Source organism: Hypomesus transpacificus, chromosome 23 (assembly GCF_021917145.1).
Source record: "Hypomesus transpacificus isolate Combined female chromosome 23, fHypTra1, whole genome shotgun sequence".
Taxonomy (NCBI): Eukaryota; Metazoa; Chordata; class Actinopteri; order Osmeriformes; family Osmeridae; genus Hypomesus; species Hypomesus transpacificus.
The window spans coordinates 4,480,965-4,490,876 of NC_061082.1; positions in this window are offsets into that span (position 1 = coordinate 4,480,965).

Below are 9,912 nucleotides of genomic sequence, written 5' to 3' on the forward strand. Positions count from 1 at the left end.
GCTGTTTAGGAAATAATTCAGACTGTCCTCGCACAAACGCATATGAAACACATCCACATATGAAACGTTCACACACATACTAATGTCAACTCACACCACAAATGTGAAATGCTCATATGCACGCAAAAAATATGTTTTGGTCAAGAAGTTTGCTTCATTGATGAGTAGGCTACTTGATGAGGACTCGGTCGTATTCTGCTCTAGGCTTCTCTCTTCTCCTCTGTCATCCTTTCAGAAAGAAAAAGGCTAACTTAAAAAATAAATTATAAAAGACTGAATGTAACTGTCAAACATGAGTCTGATCACGAGGCTCTGAAGACCATCATGTTCCACCAACTATTTTAAGAGTCGCTGTTGAAAATACAGATTTTATGCTAACGCCAGGGTTACATTACAGTCTGCTCGGCTCATTGAAGTTCAGTGATGTTACTGACCAACAGGCTACGGCGTAATTAACTCCGAAGTCTCTGTAGCTGTCATGCCAAAAGCTGTCCGTAACAGAGCATTTCAGCTGGTATGAGCGTGTGACCCGAAAAGCAGCTACCCAGCCTTTCCCTTTCCCTCTACCAATCAGTGTCAGTGTGCTTTTTCCCTCCACTGTGGCACAATGTCAATGTGATTTTTGTAGCGCTAATGCTAACAATATTTTGGGCACATTAGCAACCTCAGGCTACCTCCCCACCTGTGCCCTGTGTAAAGGCGATGTAGCGCAAGCCCAGCGAAAATACCGTGAGAGCCAGTCCAGTCAGGCTGGCTTATTATCGAGAGCCAGCTGGTTCCGTGGAGTGCCCACTTCACCCCGTAAAGCGGCCTTCATTCAGGTACAAATGTCCTGTAATGTGTGCGCCCTCACTTTCAGACCATCTGCTCTCAATTACGCTGATTTGTATCTTTTTAACAAGGGGCTTAAACAGGAGTTTTGACTTGCATGCGTGTGGACGAGGAGAGGAAAAAGGGGGGATTTTGAACAGAGGAGGGCGGGAGAGCTGGAGTAGCCTAGCCTGTGTGCAGGTGTTTGTGCTTAGCATTAGCTAGTGACAAGGTAGAAATGTTGACAGTCATCTTCTGCATATAATATATAATAGGTCTAGCTACTTGCAACAGTTTCATCATATCCTTAACTACACCTCATCACAAATTTACATTTAGTCATTTAGCAGACGCTCTTATCCAAAGCGACTTACAGTAAGTACAGGGACATTCCCTTGAGGCAAGTAGGGTGAAGTGGCTTGCCCAAGGACACAACGTCATTGGCACATCCGGGAATTGAGCCGGCAACCTTCAGATTACTAGCCCTACTCCCTCACCGCTCAGCCATCTGACTTCCATTTGCATCTCCATGGACGACACACTGCCGCCAAAGACCGTGGAACGTACATTCTAAAATGTTGACAGTTGGCCGTAAATACTCTACAGTTGTTGAGCGTTGGTTGCGATGTAATACTAATTGAATTTGTGCTACTACAATGGGACCTGTAATATCCCAGATTCATGGGTGCAGTAAACGAGATGGTAAATCAGACACGTAGAGAGAGAGAGACATAGAGGCGGCTGTGCTGACTCGACAGCCTATGGTTGTATATCTGACACAACATTGATGATTCAGGCCTTTAGTGTTTCATATGGTGGTGCACAGATGGCCTAATAACATGAAAGCCTTGCTGAAATGGAAACTGCAGTTAGGCTAAATGTGCAATCACACCGGAATCTACCGTAATGTACCCCCGTCTCTGTGGAGGGCTAACAATATGTTTGGTCTTTGATCAAATACATGGTAATGTAGGCTACGTGCACAGAAATGGCACTAAACCTATGGCTAGCATGTGCTAGTCACTGTTTGTTGGCATTGTGTTGTTTTTTTTGCATTAGATGTTTTCTTCGACTTGGCGTGCAACATCTGGATAAAAAAAGGACTCATTGTAGGTTCAGTGTGATGAGTATAGCCTAAACCGCAAAGATAGAATAAGGTGACAAGTAAAGACTGTGAACGTGTGAAATAGATAAGAAAGATGATTGAATACTGTGTGTTTCTGTAAATTTTTGCACGATACAGTAGGTGTTATGGTCTTGTTGCTCTCAGCAGAATGTATGGGCACATTATAATAATGTATTAGTTTAGCAGGTGTCCATATTCATAATTTTTTAATGTGATTGGACGCAGGGTGGATTTGTACTCCTGAGGACCCCTCAGAGGACTCGGCAGAAATTGTATTGTTTTTTATTTTACCACAATATAAAAAGTTAATTTCTGTGGTTCCTGATCCCATGGGTCTGACCTAATTGACTTTGTTCAGAGAAAGCTTTTTAATTTTATTTTTTTATGCATCTTTAAATGCTGTAGCCCCATGAATTAGTACAGTTTGACAAGGGTACTTTAGGATCAACTCTGAGTACAAGGGGAGGAAAGACAGGGTGTTCTGAGTTCTCTGCTGTTGAAGTGGTTGAAACTTTTTGTGTTTTTTAGGGTGGAGAGAAAAGGTTGCAGTCATATCAAATGAGTTTTCAACACATCAACATCTACATTATACAAAGAGTGAACTATTTAAACAGGTAGACTAGTTCAGTGAATGCATGACTGAATGAATGAATTAGTAAAACCTTGCTTGGAGCAACTCCATGGTAATGTGACCGTTAGATTCTGCTTTAAAGGTATACAACACACAAACACTGTATATTAACCCATATCAACTAGTATTACAAATATCTAAGGCTCTGTTTTTCACCTTCAGTGAAAGGTCTTCAGTATGCAACCCCTCCAATAATGTTAACATTGTCTCGATGTTATTTTATATGTTCCTTGCCTGTATTCCCCTAGCATATAACCCATAGCTCATTTCTTCGCTTGCGTCCCTCTGTACAGCATCCTGTGGAGTGAGAAAGATGTGAGTTAAATAAGAGTAATTGTTTTCATTATTATTTATTTCTTGGATCAGTAAGAGATAGGAACAGGCGCATTGTCACAACAGATAAGCATCTTTGACAAGCAGAATCCTCAAAGGCTCCCAGAAATTAATTATGATGCTTTATATTTGTTAGTTACGACTCAGTGAGAGCTCCACTGTGTTTCAACGTTGACTGGCTTGGCAGGCACGGGGGTATTTCTTAGTGCCAGATATTTTTTTAACCTTTGTCTCGCAGGAGAGACAGTGTAACGTTGGCTTTCTCAGCTGGATGACTTTGAAATGACACCAAATGGAGCCAGAGAATTGATAACCACAGTGTTTTCAGACACAAGGACTTTCAGTCACCTTTTTTGTGTGTGGGGGACAGGGGGATGGACTATGGAGTCTTTTAGTTTTATCTGAGAATAACCCTTGATGTGACATTCCTACAGGAAGTAAAGGACAGTGTGACAAGAAGGGATCAAGCTGCATTTCTGATCAAACGACCTTTGACCCCAACCAATAGATTTTCCTGTCGAGTGAAGCTGAGGCGACTCGACAGAGCGTGACGGGAGCACATGCTCGGACAAAATGGCTGTCACTGCAGCCGCCACCGCGGAGAGACTTCACACGCACACAAACACACACTAACACAGGCTGCACAGACGCCTGCATCCACAGCATTCTGCCGCAAACATCGAGACTTTACAAATACAAGCTCAAAATGTCCGCAGAATACCACACACACACACACACACAGTTTCTCACACATATCCAGCTAAATAACAAGACAGATGTGCTGCACATCTATCGATTGAGGGGATACTCTCCAGGGTGAATGTTTTGCTGTCAGCTTCCTCTCCTCTTACGGGTTATTCCTCGGACAGGGATAAAGATGTTGCAGGGACGAGTATTCCCCGACAAACCTCTTAAAAAAAAATACGAAAAAAAGAGATTTATCGGAACCCTCCGTGTATCTCAAACCTCAAGTTTGCAATCAGACTCCCGTAATGAGATGAACATGATATGGAAGTTTCCGGTAGTGATGAAGGGTGAGTCAGGTTACGGTATACCAAGAGTGCCACTGACGTGTGTGTGTGTGTTCTCGATTGTGACAAGCTTTTACAGTGACACTAAAACATAATTAGATGGATGGATGATAGATGGATGGAGAACAATAGCGACACCAGTTGCTGTTGTGAAAGGAGAAGGAGGGAGGGGGTGCAAAACAAACTAATTTTTAATTTCTTCATGTCTCCGGAGAGGTTTGGCATATTTTTGTGATTTATGTGACATGGTATGTGTGTGTGTGTTGACAGAGAATCAGCAGCGTGTGAGACACCATGAGCCCAGCAGGGTGTCCAAAGAGAGAGAAAGAGAGAGAGAGACACACAGAGAGAGACACAGAGAGAGACACAGAGATTTGAACACAAACATTTCCTTTAATCAATACATTCCTTGATGAGTTTGCTTTCATCTCCTTGACTGTTGTGAGAAGGAGGCTCAGTAGCAGGCCCTGGAGAGGGAGGAAGAGGGGAAGGACAGAAGGGATGAAGAGGGGAAGGGAAGCTAGCTGACAGTCTTCAGTGCTGGGCTGACAGGGTCGGCACAGGGTGACTGGATGAAGCCCTGGTAAAGATCGACAGAAACGTGCCAGTGTTGCTGTGCAGACACTAGCACATCCTCCTGAGTGTGCAGAAAATGACAAGCCTGCTCACGTTTGGGCAGATTGTGGGGGAAAGCCTGCTGTATTTTTAAATGTATTTTTTGCCAATTATTGTAAATTGATGCGTTTTACATGTTTACACTGGTATCATTTGAGAGTAGAAACTTAAACGGTGAAAAGCAAGTAAATCTGCAGTTTGGATAAAGGATTGATACTCCATATGGGCTCACTTCTAAATCCATAGGATAGAGGAATATCAAACACACACACACACACACAGAACTGCAAATAATAACAGCTGGGATTGTTCAGAGGTAAATAGAATAGCTTTTTTTTTTTACATTGGAAAGGATCTTCCTTGAGTGATTGGCTGCTATGTGACCGCTGGAGTGATATTGTACCAACGCTCTAAAGAGAAAGGGAGGCAGAGAGGAAGAGAAGAGAGGAGGAGAAGAAAGAAACCATCATTGCCATCTCTCACACACACACACACACACACACCTCATACTCTCACAAACACGCACAATAACCCTAATAAAAAAACATACTGAATGAAAAAAAAACACAATAGAAAAAGAAGCAATTTCAACTGTAATTCCACAACAACACCAATAATCCTCCTGTTGACTCTCCCAGGACCAGGTGTGGTAAGATGGATTCCTCAGGACAGTGAAGGATTGTGGGATTGAATTCCCCCAGAGTGTCGAGTGCCCTGTGTCACGCGTACAGGTAACATATCATGAACCCTGTGCCCTCCACCTTTCCAACAGCTCCAGATATCACTCAGAACCTTAGCATTCCCAAATTAGACAACTGCCTGGTGGTCCCACCCAACACAAGCTCTTCTCCTGCCTGGCCCCCCAATGGTGGAACCAGCTCCCCACCTCCATCAGGGACACTGACTGTCTCCCCACCTTCAAGAAAAGGCTCAAGACGCACTTGTTCCGGGAGTACAACGGCACTTAGGAATGCTTGATTGGACCTGATGTTAGTTTCCTCAAGGATCACAATGACTCTTATTGAGAGACTTGTTCCTCTTGTAGGTTAGTATAACAAAGTTAACTCTTGAAGTTTTGTACTCGCTGTGAAATATTTTTACTGTTGACTGTTCTTCTATAGGTACAGTCTTGCACTGTTTGGGGTTCATGTTTTAATTTGTAACTTGTATAACTGCATGCTTTTATGGGTCTTCCCTTTGGCACTTGTTTAGTGTTTCACAATGTATGCTTCATGTTTTGGCTGCTTGCAATGTTTTGGACTACCTCGTTGTTATGATCAGTGACCCATGCTCTTTTGTAAAGCTCTCTCTTGGAAGTCGCTTTGGATAAAAGCGTCTGCTAAATGCATAAATGTAATGTAAATGTAAATTACATTCATGCAAATCTAGATGGAAAAAATCAATGTATCACTGCATTCAATATTAAAAAGTTCAAGCCGCTTAGGTTTATTCCTTAGCAACCCTTAATCAGCTTTCACTGCGGTAGAGTAACAAATGAATCTTCACTAGCAGTCATTTTACCGGTGAGGTGTGTTGTCACCCTAGTTCTGTAAGACTGACTGTGACATGTTTGCTATCAAGAACGATGTGACATCATAATGACACGCTAGTGCAACGAGTATTGATGATCTCACTAACCTCTATCTGGTATCAGTGTATCTGGCTCCCAAGTGGTCGTTAACTGATAGTGACTGTTAGGGTTAGGCTCATTACTATTCAGCGTTACAGGGAGAACCGCTTTGTCGATAAATAATGGTTTTCAGCAGGTTAGACTTAAATATAGATATCCATATAACCTTTTCTGGACCTTTTCTTGGTTGTTGGTGTTCAAGTAGTCTGCTGTTTGGAAGCAAATGGAAACAGAACACTCATGCCCTAAAACTTTACTCCAATTTGACTATCTTTATGAAATAATCTGAATTTGAAACCAAGCATAAATGTTAAAGAAATATATGCTTCTTGGCCCATTTAGATATATTTCAGTTATTAGAACAGATATTTATTTGTTTTTCTGGGCCTAGAAATTAATATTTTGACAGTTTGTGTCTGGGCCTTATTTATAGTTTAGAGGAGTTGGTTTATTAGTGTGGCTAAGGCAATTTTTTTCGAATACCCTGTAAAATCTCAAGTTTCCAGTCTGATGAATTGCCTGAGGTGCCTAAGATTGTCCTGTTTACCTGTCAGTTTACTTAGATCCTTGAAGTGTCTGGACAAAACAGGAATTCACTCCAGATAGCCGTTTTGATAAAGAGAGTTACCTCAAGTATCGCCATGTGTCAGAGAGAATGATGTCTCCACACTGACAAGCAGAATGAAATTATTGGTTGCAACCTGAGCGCCTGTGAGGGTCTTGGCTGAAACGGTGAGGCATTTATCATTTACAGTAATAGCAGGACACGTATCATTTACAATCAAATAAACGTCTGTGTGCTCAGCTCTCTGGCAACCCCTCACTTATATTCGGTTTGGCGGTTATGGAATCTAAATAGCTTATGACAGCAGAAGTGCCACCGTCTACATTTCACTGCACCCTGAGAACTGGCTGACTGAGAGTAGTGTGTGTGTGCACGTGTGTGTGCACGTGTGTGTGTGCACGTGTGTGTGCATGTCTCTCAATCTTCCTGGTGGTTTTATGGGAGTACACACTGTCTGTTTTCAATGGAGGTGTATCTTGTGTAACACTATTTCTAATATACCTTGTGCTGTTTGTGCATGTGTGTGCGTGTGTGTTGATATACTCATATTCCCGTGGTCTCCCAGCCTCTCCAAGTTCTTGAGACTAGAACATTCCATGTCCTGCCTTCTCTCCCTGACCAGTCACCCAGGAATAGCGGCTGTCTGATTTGATAGGCTGTCTTGATTGAGGGACTCTTAGAGTGACTGGTACACATGCTTAAATCAGAGTTCAAGAGCCGTGTGTGTGAAGGAACGATGTTCTCCGTCCTCAAGGTCGTAACTGACTCAATGCCAACATGAGGAACCCACATGAGGAACCCACATGAGGAACCCTCTGTCCGGCTGACGCATTCAGGCCTTGGGAGAGGCCCCACCCTGCTGGGGTACAGATGTGCCCCTCACGTCCTCACTCACTGTCCCACACACACACACACACACACACACACACAAACCCCCACACACACACACACACACAGGGTACGCTCATTCTGTCACAGAAAGTGACACACTGCACAAAATTGGTTTCGCACACATATACTGCGCACACACACACACACCTATGCATTGTATGTACATGTACACACAAACAAATGATCAGACAGTGTAAAGGTGCTAAGATGCATGTAAGTATAACTCCATTGCCAAAAGAGGAGTTTACTGTATGTGAGAAGTATGTGTTCCTTGTCAATTCATGTAGAATATTCCTCAGTGTGCAAACTTGACTTGAACATTATGTCTTACAAACAATGTCAGATCCCAGGAGATCCACATGACTGGGAAGAACAGAACATATGCATATGGTATACACACACATACACAACCCCCCCCCCCCACACACACACAGCACGCGATCGAACACACACACATGCACACAGTCACATACATACACACATAGATACATGCAAATGCATGCTGTAAAGATAGAGAATGAGTTATTCTACGTGTCAAGACTTCATCCCAGTGTGTCTGAAGACTGATTCATGCCTCGGGGTTCCCAGTGGCACTGTGTCACAGGGAAATATCCCGCTCCCTCCCTCCCTCTGTCTCCCTTCCACTCACCCCTGATGTCACTCTCCCCCCTCTTATCTCCCTCTCATCGTCCTCTATCTCTCCCGGTTGTGTTTCCCTTATCTCTGTCAACTCCTACACTAGCTCCCCCTGGAGGTGTGGAGCCGCTGCTAAACAAGAACCCTGGACTCAACAGGAAGTCTAAACCAGACTAAGAGATGTAATCCCTGTTTGTTTGAATATGGCTTACTCACTCAAGGCCTCCCACCCACCTGACTGACTGTTGAAGCAGGGGGCGTGCATGTGTTCAGGAGAAAGGCTTATCTCCTCACGCCCAGAGTAGATACTCCTGGCTACAGATCAGGGTGCTGGGAATGCAACACAGGGAACCACGAATTTCGAGGGAAACAAATACGAAATGTGATGTTTTGGTGGCGGGATAGTTTTACCTGTTTCACCGGTTCATGGGGCCCCTACAATATTCTTGTTTTGTCAATCGTACGATTCGATTCATTTGGCACATTAAGCCCCAAGCTCAGGGTCTGTGGGTATGTTGTGTGGACATTGTCAGGAGTTGACTTATTTGTTAGCAGTTATTTATTTATTTGGGCCCAGTGAGCAGCCTAAATGCACGTCCCTTTCCCGGAATGTTGTCATCCATCATTCCCCAATGTTATTCTGTGCTTCACTGACACCCATCTCTCCTCCTCCTGTCTGCTTGCCCTCCATTTGCCTCGTTCATCCGCCTCCCACCTAACGAGGGAGCATACTTCACTTTCCGCCATTTTTTGGGAGGGTTCTGAATAGTTTGTTTTTACCCAGAGGACGTTGAGAAACGACCTGGTGAACACATGACATCTTTCCTCACCTCAACCCAACTCATCTGGAACCTCATTCAAACTGGAACGGCGTCTGCAAGGTCAGACTGTCCATTAAAGGTGATTAAAGAATAACGAAACCAAAATAAAGAAAAACAGAGAACTTTGGTTCAACTCTCCCGTCCCATATGTTCTCAATCAAGGAAAATATTTCAGACAAGAGCTCCCTCTTTGCTCACTCGCATTTCCCAAGATGCTTTGCTGCAGCTTCCAAAGTCGCCAGGTTTTGCCGATGGTGCAACTTCCATAAAAGGTCCAAATGAAATTCTCATTTTCAACGAGTTATTTACGCTGACCTCAAGGTCTTTCGATTAGTGTGTGTGTTTCTCCAAGTCCTCTCTCAAGCACATATGCCCAATACTCCTTGCCCTTTTCTTTTTATACTCCAGATTTACTCTGCACTCAGAGAAATATTAATATTTGATGGAAAGCATTTGGAGAAATGCTCTCTGCCTCTGTGTGTGATGATGTCTTCCTCTGATCATGCAGAAGCATAAATTGCACTCTGGTTGGAACACACTTTGAGAGCAAAGCTTCGAGCCAAATGCCTTTCGAAGCTGTGGCTTTGCAAAAGGACCTGAAAGACCTGCCCTTCAGTGTGGTGTTAAAGTGTACCAGCCAGCTGGCTTTTTAAGTGAAAACACAGAGAGGGAAGGTTGGCTCTCGTTATTATTATTTTCATCTACCACTGCTTTTCATGCAGCCGATGCGGCCAACAGTCCTTCCCTCTTTGTCGTCCTGGAGGACAAATGTGAAGGAGAACGACTCCTGCCCACTGGAAAATGCGCAAATGTCATCGGAAAA